Here is an 11,296-nt window from a genome sequence, read left to right as displayed (position 1 = left end):
CCATAAATGGAATGAATGAGTCTACGGGGGGAAAGTATGGATAAGGGGTGAAAAATGAAGAAAAAAGGGGAAAGAGAACGTGAGGGGGAGGGGGGGGGAAGTGGGGGATAGTCGGGATGAAGAAAATGAATCGGAGCTTTGCGAAACGAAAGTAGCAGTTTATGGAAAGGGTGGAATTGGTAAGTCAACAACAAGTTGTAATATATCAATAGCTTTGGCGAGACGCGGAAAACGGGTATTGCAAATTGGATGTGATCCGAAACATGATAGTACTTTCACCCCCACGGGATTCTTGATACCTACCATTATAGACACTTTGCAATCGAAGGATTACCACTATGAAGATGTGTGGCCTGAGGATGTCATTTATAAGGGTTATGGCGGAGTGGATCGTGTTGAAGCAGGGGGACCACCTGCGGGAGCTGGTTGTGGGGGATACGTAGTGGGAGAAACGGTTAAATCATCGAAAGAATCGAATGCTTCTTATGAATATGATACTACTCTATTCGACGTTTTAGGGGACGTAGTCCGTGGAGGTTTTGCCGCTCCATCGAATCATGCGGATTATTGCATTATTATCACGGATAATGGATTCGATGCCCCTTTTGCAGCAAATCGTATTGCTGCGTCGGTTAGGGAGAAGGCACATACCCACCCATTGCGATTAGCAGGTTTGGTGGGGAATCGGACATCTAGGAGAGATCTCATTGATAAACATGTAGAAGCCTGCCCGATGCCTGTGCTGGAAGTGTTGCCTCTCATTGAGGACATTCGGGTCTCGAGGGTGAAGGGGAAAACATTGTTTGAAACGGCTGAATGTCAATCAGATCTCAATTATGTTTGTGATTTCCATCCCAATGTGGCGGATCAGATATTGTCTCGACCAGAAGGGGTTGTGCCAAGGGAAATTCCAGATAGAGAATTATTCAGTCTGCTCTCCGATTTCTATCTGAATCCCGATGGTGGGGGGCAGAGGAATGCCCAGCAAACTCAACAGGATATTCTGCTTGATTTTACGATGATTCGAAACCGAAACTGCAAATTTCTTGTATGTGTACCCTTTCTGAGGAAACCCTTTCACGAAGACTCCCGAAACTCTCACTTTTGAATGTGAAACCGGAAATTATCACACTTCTTGCCCCATTAGTTGTGTGGCTTGGTTATATCAAAAGATCGAAGACAGCTTTTCCCCAGTGGTAGGTACAAAGACTTGTGGTTATTTCTTACAGAACGCTCTTGGAGTTACGATCCTTGCGGAACCTCGTTATGCAATGGCAGAGTCGGAAGAGGGGGACGTCTCGGCCCAATTAAATGATCAAGGGGAATTGGAGAGAATTTGTATCCAAATAAAACGAGATAGAAACCCTAGTGTCATTATTTGGATTGGCACATGTACCACGGAAATAACAAAGACGGACCTAGAAGGCATAGCACCCAAGCTAGAAAACGAACTTGGAGTACCAATTGTAGTTGCGCGGGCCAATGGATCGGATTATGCTTTTACTCAGGGAGAGGATACTGTATCAGCTGCCACGACGCATCGGTGTCCGGAATTTGACATATCTAGACACGAACAGAAACAGGATTTAGTTGGGGGTGTTGACACTGCGACGACGGAAGCGGGGGGGGCTAATCCGGAGGGACGGAAATTAAAGAATCATGCTTCAGTTCTTTTTGGATCTCTAACTTCAACTGTAGCTTCTCAACCGAATCCGGAATCGAAACGTCAATCCATTCAGGTATCGGGGTGGTTACCCTCCCAGAGATATACTGAACTTCCATCATTAGGCAAGGGAGTGTATGTTTGCGGCGTGAATCCCTCTCTGAGCCGTACAGCGACGACTCTGATGCGGCGTCGTAAATGCCAGTTAATTGGAGCACCTTTTCCTATTGGTCCTGATGGGACGCGTGCTTGGATAGAAAAGATTTGTTCCGCCTTTAATATGGAACCTCAGGGTTTGAAGGAGAGGGAGGATGAGATATGGAAGAGTCTGAGAGACTATCTTGAGATAGCAGCTGGTAAATCTATATCTTTTACGGGAGATAATCTATCAGAAATTTCTATAGCAAGATTCCCAATTCGCTGCGGAATGGTTGTCTACGAAACAGGTATTCCCTACATGGATAAACGATATCAAGCTGCCGAGCCATCTTTCTCACGAGATACTTGCAAAGAGATGGGTACACTCATGCCACGGATCGTGGAAAAACCGGATAATTATAACCAGATACAGCGTATGCATGAATTAAAACCTGATTCAGCAATTACTGGAATGGCTCATGCCAATCCTTTAGAAGCAAGAGGTATTGATACAAAATGGTCTGTCGAGTTCACCTTTGCCCAAATCCATGGATCCACTAATGCGAGGGATGTGCTTGAACTTGTTACTCGTCCCCTACGGCGTAATAATAATCCGGGGCGTCTGGGTTGGAGTAACCTGTCGAAGCAGATGGTAACAAATCACTAAATTATAGAATTATTGGGTGACGGGAAGTGACCATTGAGGGAAATGCATAGAGACGTCTCCAAATTCTTAATCATGGGATTCTGTCTCCTCATGATTAAGAAATCCATCGACTCCTTTCCGAAGGAGTTGCTGTGCTAGCTACGGGAGTGGTACGGAGAGGTTGCCGGCACTCTACGGGAAAAAAAAAAAACTGAAAAATATGGGAAGGAAATAATTATGAACGTAGAAAGCGTTCAAATGTCGTTGTATCTACTGCAGGTTTCGCTGCTTACTCGGGTGAAGGTGGCAGGTCCACCTATAATATTCGGACTATATTATGGATTACTAACAACATTACCCGTTGGACCCTCCCAAATACTATCCATAAGAGCTTTTCTTTTGGGAGGGAATCTTAGTGGTACCGTCGCTTTGAGTGGTTTGATGATGGGATAGCTACTAATATTTCTGTCAATATTCTGTTCACCTCTATATGCATTGATAGTGAAACCACATGTTGTAACTGTCCCAATAGTACCATACATGTTATTTTACTGGTTCCGAACCAAGGATTTACCGGATTATCGAACTCTACGTCCGACCAATTCACTCAGTGACTTTCGAATCGGTAATATATTCTTGGATAGTTTCATTTTCCAGATTTTAAATCCAATTCTTTTACCAAGTCCCGTATTGGCGAGACCAATTCACCTATTTATTTTTCGATATAGCAACAACATAACATTTCTGATTAGTAGTTTCGTGGGTTGGTCACTCGGTCATATGTCATTCAGCTACTTGTCCAGATTACTTCTGGTTCGCGTAGAATATGATTCACCCATACTCTACCTGCTGATGAAACGCGTCATTTACAAAACTTTTAGTATTGTTGTTCTCATTAATGTACTGGTTTATTTGGGTAAGGCTCCAGTACCTCTCTTCACCAAGAATTTTGAAGACGAACTTGTCTTGCTCGATAACAATCTCCGGGAGTTGTCAGATTCGATGCTATGGATTTTCAAGTCGTGGCCCACGTCCTTGTTCGACCCATACAAACCAAATCGTCCTTTACGATATATAGAGAATAGCCGATTCGGCGGCGATAGCTTAGTGAAGAAGCAAGTATCAAATCACTTTTTCAGCAAATGTTTGACTAGTGGAAAACAGCGGTTGGCTCTCACGGCGTTACCCAGTTTGTCGATCTTTGGAGACCAGTTAGGAACCTCGTTAGAGGATTCGGATATGCCACTTCCAGCTCATCATCTGCATGAAGACTGGATTTTGAACCAATTCAGGAAAAACAAGGATTTGAATAATGAGTTAAAGGACCGAATTCGATTCCTAGACACCGAGCCTATCTTCTGGAAAGCGATGGAAAGAAGGACCGGATTGGCTGATAACGGAGGTGAATTACCTAAGATTTATGATCCATTTTTGAATAATTCATGTCGTGCTAGGATTCCAAACTCGGATTCATTCTGGATACTGTCTGATTCATTGGCATCGCAAGCGGTTGACAACAACGAGTATGCCAATGAATTGAATTCCGGTAATAAGATTCGGGATTGGGTGTCTATCAGGTATAAAGAGTTGAGAAGCAATGAGATTCCTCTTCCCCGGGAAGCATTACCTAAAAATGCTTTGCAAATATTTATTTTCATGTTCGAAACACCGGATGATGCCGTGATTGAAGATGTTGTGGGAGAAACAAACTATTCAGTTTCGAAGGGTGATTCCACCCCCGTAACTTGGGATCAAGTCTTCAAATTTTCTTCATCTCCGACAGAGTTAGCTTTATTCTTCACCTATCTCAGAGATGATTGTGGTGCCTTCGATTGGATCCGCTTGCTAGACGTACCTCTAATTGGTGGGGAAAGACTTGACTCTTCAAAACAAAAAATACGTTCGATCCTCGAGATTGAGGAACTGTCGGAGGAATTGGCCCGCAATACTCACTTAATATATGATAATAGGTTCGATGTCGCGGGTGGGTCAACTGATATTCGTAACAGAAAGTTAAAAAATTTAGCAATCAGCGTCGGGAAGACGCGGCTGAAAACACGCAGACTGGTCAAACGTTTTGCAAAAAGCTCTGATTTTCGTCGGAAACCTATAAAAGGCTCTATGCGCTCCAGAAGACGTAAGACACTGGTTTGGGAAGTATTTCAAGATAAGGCACATTCACCTCTCTTCTTTAGATTAATGGAACTACCCACTCCGTTTCGATTTCCTGCCGGAGAATTAACTGGTGTAGATTTTGAGGAATCGGCCGGTGACGCGAGGAGAGAAACTAGTACCCAACCCGAACAGGAACTAATATCTCTTTCATCCTCGAGAGAGGGGGAGCGAGCGAAATCCGACCGCCCAGCTATAGCAGCTAGGTTCGATGTGAGTTCCATCCACACGGGGCGGGGTTTATTATTGGTTATGCAATCGACTCTTCGGAAATATGTGAAACTGCCTGTATTGATAACACTCAAGAATTTCGGTCGTATTTTATTTTTTCAAGCTCCCGAATGGGATGAGGATTGGAGTGAGTGGCGCAAAGAATCCCACATCAAATGCACCTACGACGGCGAGGGATTCTCACACACTCGTTTACCCGGTCGTTGGTTGAAGGAGGGTCTTCAGATAAAGATTTTGTATCCTTTCCGGTTGAAGCCTTGGCGTACTCGCGGGAGGAGGCGCCCAACCATTTTGGAAAATGATATGAATCCCAGGTATCTCAAGACTCGGGAATCGGGGAGAAAAATAGATTGAGGCGAGGAAAATCTCCATCTAGCTATTTAACAGCTTGGGGATTCCAAACAGATGTACCTTTTGGAACTATTAAGAAAGATCCCTCCTTCTGGAAACCTATCCGGAAGAAATTGATGAGAATTTTGAGACGTAGTCTCGCATTGCGGACTAGGCAAATGCGTCGTCTCTACTCCAAATTGGGTGTATCCGCAAGGTTTCCATTGGGGAAATTGAATTTCCTTCGTAAAATTGAAGGGATTTGGGAGAATTGGAGTGGAACCGATTTTGTTGGGGGAGATATTCCAAATGATACAGGGACCGGGTGGAAAGAGGGGCCGTCACACGGTGAACCAGGTACTGGTGGAATAGATGAAACATCAATTCCCATTGATAATAAATCCCGATACTTTGCGGGTACCGATGATGAACCAGTAAAAGATACCGTTGGTGGATCCAAATCCGAACCCGAATCAGACATGCATGCATTCAGAAATCTGTTAACCGAAGGGGTTGGCGGGGGTGGGCGTAGCACCAAATCACTCCGTTATAGTAAACCGGGAATAGATGACAGACTAATTAATACAAATCTGACTAGTTCTTTGAGATTCCAAACGAAATTAGTCAATATTCAGGGAATTTATTTGAGATCCCGCATATCGGTCGCAGAATTGTTTGAGAAGTATCTTCTACTAGTAGCGGGATTATTTCGAAGAGTCAATAGAGCTTTGCTCATTATCTCGACAATTTTGCTAGATTTCGGGTGCAACTGGTGAAAGTGACGAATCAAGTTGGTGGGGTTCATGGGGATGCAAACCACCCAATTCTAGCTATTTCCGGAATTAGGGAGGGAATACCGCGAGTTATCGATAATCAATCTATAGGATTACCGTCTCAGGCGCACATTCACGACATTCTGTGGCATGTAAGCATGAAAAACAACCTGGATTTGGATCTTGGATGGAAATTGCGGAAGATAGCAAGGATGCGGGGTATCTCGATAACCGGAAGGGATGTAAGGATAATGAGAATCTGGATGATGCTTCGGAAGATTGGAATTATCCGCGCGGTGATCATGGTTGTTATCCGAAAGGGGGAGGGGAAACCCCAGAATTTTTTGATGGCGGTAAACATGACGGGGGAAGAGCGATTCCGTGGGATGTCCCGATGACAGAACTGGCGGGATTGTACGTGGGTATGGTATCGATGAACATATTAATAATTTTGCTACGATGCGGGGACTTTCCAAACAACTTTGGGAATTGAATGCAAATGATTTGGGGAGTTTGTTAGGCTGTCCCGACAAGTACAACCTGTCATTGGAGTTATGGCAAAAAATTGCACCGAAGAGATGGAGATCGGACTTCGAAAATTTATATGGATTCAGAAGCATCGGGGGAAGTTTTCTCGCCGAGCATGAATATGTATTTCGTGATAGACAAAACGATTATTCCATATATACTGAAACCCCTTTCCTCAGAGATCGAGTGAGAAATATCAATAAACGTCGTAAATACAGTTATTTGTTACATAGTTTTATTGATTCCTCACGAGATGTAGATATACAAAAATTTCCGGCGGGGTGGAATGCGGCGATAAGGGAAACTCGTTTAGGGAATCGTATCAGAGAACTTATTGCAGGGAAGGGAATTTCTCAATCCACGAATACTTGATCCGGAACGTGAGTTGAATCCGAAATCCGATTTGGTGTTGTGGGTAATTCCGGATCCCGCGGAAGCAAAGGATGTATACGAAACAAGATCGAAATTTGTACCTGGGACTTCTATTTTGTGGGAGAGGGTTCCCGCTACCCCAAATGAAAGATTTCAGAGATTAGGCACGGATTACGGGTTACAGGAAGAAGAGATTGATTCGGATGAAATACTTCTAAGAGAGAGGGGGAGTCACTATTATATTTTTCAATGGAAATGGGAATCCGAAGCATTAGAAAGAGAATTATAAAGACTGAGGGATTTGATATCTCTCATCAACGTATTAGAAAATGAGCAGGATCTTACTTCCTTCTGTGTCAATATGGGTATAGATTGCGATTTGTTGAATCTTTTTCTCAACGAAGAGAAACGCGAGATTCTAGATGATTTGTTTGTTATTTCAGCCCATCGTTTACCGCGAATATTCGATGATTAGATTCTCATGTATAAAATGGTTAGTATCCCACTGAAATTTCGAAACAGATTCAAAAGAAGATTGAATAGAAATATATTTGGCGGGTGCATGCTGCGTTTGTCACTCATCAATGGGGAGAGGAATAGGAATCGCTCTATCTCCATAACATCGAAGATCTCCTGCTTCCGAGACATCGTCGCAAATCGCGATTTCTCAGATCCCTATTGATTTTGAGCTCCGTGAAATCCGAAAGGGACCCTTTGGGCTACCCTTCTGGAGTGGAATGGATGAACAAGAGTGAAGAGTCTAGCGACCTGAGTGGGACTCAGAAAATCAAACGTTTCCTTTGGCCCAGTTATCGCTTAGAAGAATTAGCTTGTATGAACAGATTCCGCTTCGACACAAATAATGGAAGTCGATTTGCCACGCCCAGAATACGCATGTATCCCATTATTTGAGACGGGGGGGGAGAATTACGTAGATTCGACAATTTGCTCGACTAATATTACTAACATCTTGTAATCTCAATCAAGTGTGTGATAGAAGGAGGGGCAGATACCTACCTTACTTATCAGATGCGGAGCTGTAACTACTCGTTGGTGGGAAACAAATTCCCACCGATAACCGAATCTATTGAGTGACGATTTCCCCGATTATAGGAGTATTCATCTCCCTCGCTCGGACCAATACTACCCGAATTAGTAGGCAAATCCTATACAATGAATTCGATAAACAATTATTATTACTACTATTACGGATAAGGCTATATCTACCAATTCGACGTTGATTTGTGAGAAAGGGGATACAGGGTCTGCTGAGTCTCAAATATGCTACTTGACCGATCAAGTCTCGAAACTCACTTCTCATTTGAAATCACATTCCAAGGATTACTCCTCTCAGAGGGGTTTGTGGAAATTATTGGGAAGACGCAAGCGTCTCTTAATTCATTCATCCAAAAAGGATCCGACTTTATACGATAACATAATAAGCAACTTGGGTATTCGGAGATTGAAGAGACGCCGATTCCAATTTATAGAAATCCAGTTCTACCGAAGCTAGGGTCTGCAAAAATTACCAGGAACATAATCATGGGTATACCTCCTACGAAAGTGGATCCAGTTATAGTGAGTATGGGTCCCCACCACCCGTCGATGCACGGTGTCCTTCGACTTATTGTTACTCCAGACGGTGAAAATGTCGTTGGTTGTGAACCAATACTTGGCTATTTACATAGAGGGATGGAAAAAATTGCTGAAAACCGGACGATTCTGCAGTATCTTTCCCCACGTGACGAGATGGGATTATTTAGCCACCATGTTTACCGAGGCAAGTGAATGCGCCGGAGAAGTTGGCAAATATTCAAATACCGAGAAGAGCTAGTTACATACGAGTTATTATGCTCGAGCTAAGTCGAATAGCTCCCCACCCGTCATGGCTCGGACCTTTTCTGGCGGATGTCGGTGCACAAACCCCTTTTTTCTACACATTTCGAGAAAGGGAAATGATTTATGATTTACTTGAGTCTGCTACGGGTATGTGAATGACGCATAATTATTTCCGCGTCGGGGGAGTAGCGGTAGATTCACCATATGGGTGGCTAGATAAATGTTTGGATTCCTGCCACTATTGCCTCACAAAGTCGATGAATATGAACGACTTATCACAAATAATCCTATATTTCTGAAACGAGTGGAGGGGATAGGTGTCACTGGTAGGGAAGAAGCTATAGATCGGGGCTTTTCCGGACCCATGTTGCGAGCCTCGGGGATTCAATGGGATCTTCGCAAGGTGGATCACTACGAATGTTATGACGAATCGGATTGGCGGATCCAATGGCAAACAGGAGGAGATTCATTGGCCCGTTATTTGGTACGAATCGGCGAGATGAGAGAATCCATAAGAATAATTCAACAGGCCTCGAGACTCCTTCCGGGAGGTCCATATGAAAATTTGGAATCTCGACGCCTTAGTCAGCAACGAAAGGAAATGGGATGGAATGATTTTGACTATCAATTTGTCGGTAAGAAATCCTCTCCCACTTTCAAATTACCTGAGCAGGAGCATTACGTAAGGGTGGAAGCTCCCAAAGGGGAATTAGGGATATTTCTGATTGGAGATGATAGTGTTTCTCCCCGGAGACGGAAGATTCGTCCGCCTGGCTTCATAAATCTGCAAATTCTCTCTCAATTGGTAGAGGAATGAAACTAGCCGATATTACGACAATATTAGGTAGTATAGATATCATCATGGGGGAGGTTGATCGCCGAAACGGCAATTGGTACAAAAAATTTCGAGGAACGCGTGATTGACTTATTTCACAAATTGGGAGTTTCGAGAGATTCTTCCGAATTGATTTGGATTCTGATTTCCATTCCCACCCTTATCGTAGGAATTACAGTAGGAGTATTAGTTATCGTACGGCTCGAGTGAAAGGTATCTGCGGGGGTACAACAGCGTATCGGACCTGAATATGCAGGTCCTTTGGGAATTATCCAATCCCTGGCCGATGGAGTCAAGCTCCTACTGAAGGAAGATATTGTTCCAGCCAGGGGCGATACTTGGCTATTCAATATTGGACCAGCTGTGGTAGTCATACCAGTCTTTATAAGCCACTTGGTGATACCCTTCGGGCAGCACATTATTCTAGCTGATCTGAGTATAGGTGCTTTCTCTTGGATCGCCATCTCAAGTATCGTTCCCCTAGGGCTACTTATGGCAGGATATGGTTCAAATAATAAATATTCCCCTCCAGGTGGTCTTAGAGCTGCTGCTCAATCAATTAGTTACGAAATACCCCCAGCCCCATGTGTACTATCCATATCCCCACGTGCGACTCGCTGAATAAGATTGATGGGAAGAGGGTTATTCCGATATAGAGATTCGGAATGAAGAATCTTTCACTGATTTGACAGAACAACTGGATAGTCATCTGGGTGAGATCGAACAGCGTCTTGCAGCGAGTGAATCGAGTCCCATCCCCCATGTACGGGAGTGAAAGCATGTCCGAGCAGTAAACACTGTTTGCCCCCAGGTACGGGATAGATTTACAGGGCCTGAAGCGGGGACAAGAAGGGACTGAACCTCTTTTCCGGGATTGAGCGGGAGTGGATGGTCAGGAACACTAATATACACAAGAGATTTGTGAGAAGGGTGGAGAAAAAAGTTGCATAATAAAATCTCTTTTCTCTTTAATTGGATAAAGACTTAGCCTCGGTAGGGATGACTAGGTAGTACATCTTGAAAATCCCAATCCCGAGTATATTCCTATCTACTTAGATTATGACTATCCGGAACGAAGTAATCCTTTCAACGGTTTGATTTTTCTGCCCCTGGCGGAAAAAATTATTGATATATGCGAGTATCTCCTTTACGTAGTAGTCTCAAGAGGATTGGGATCATAGGAATCCTCAGGCTAATCCTCTTCTCGGCTGAAATAAAGATAGGTAGGGATCCATCTATGTGGAGATATAAAAGAAGTATCGGTAAATCCCATTCCACCGAGAAACGGTGGAAGATTCCGAATTATATCAAAAAATAACTGAAAAGGTTGAGATGGATTCAGAAGCTATCACTCCCTGTAGCAAACAGAATCCCATTGGTTGAGATTGGGACGCTCCTCAGGGGGGTGTCGCGCAAAGGAAGTGATTAACTACCAATCCCCCTCTCGGGTGACTTATGGGGAGCCGTATGAAATCCCAATTTCATGTACGGTTTCGAATCAGAGGTGGTAATAGCAATTGTACCGTCGACTATAATTATCTGATAGCTTAAGTACGGTTGACATAGTTGAAACACAATCTAAGTATGGTTTTCTGGGATGGAATCTGCGGCGTCAACCTATAGGCTTTATAGCTTTCTTCATATCCCCATCGGCAGAATGTGAAAGGTTGCCATTTGATCTACCAGAGGCGGAGGAGGAACTGGTAGCGGGTTATCAAACCGAATATTCAGGTATAAAATCTGGTTCATTCTATGTTGGTTCTTACCCA

This window comes from Dipteris shenzhenensis, unplaced genomic scaffold (genome assembly GCF_047967505.1).
Source record: "Dipteris shenzhenensis isolate YYH24624 ecotype China unplaced genomic scaffold, Dip_SZ_1.0 scaf0528, whole genome shotgun sequence".
Classification (NCBI taxonomy): Eukaryota; Viridiplantae; Streptophyta; class Polypodiopsida; order Gleicheniales; family Dipteridaceae; genus Dipteris; species Dipteris shenzhenensis.
The sequence above is the reverse complement of the archived record's forward strand: the minus strand, read 5'-3'. Positions refer to the sequence as shown.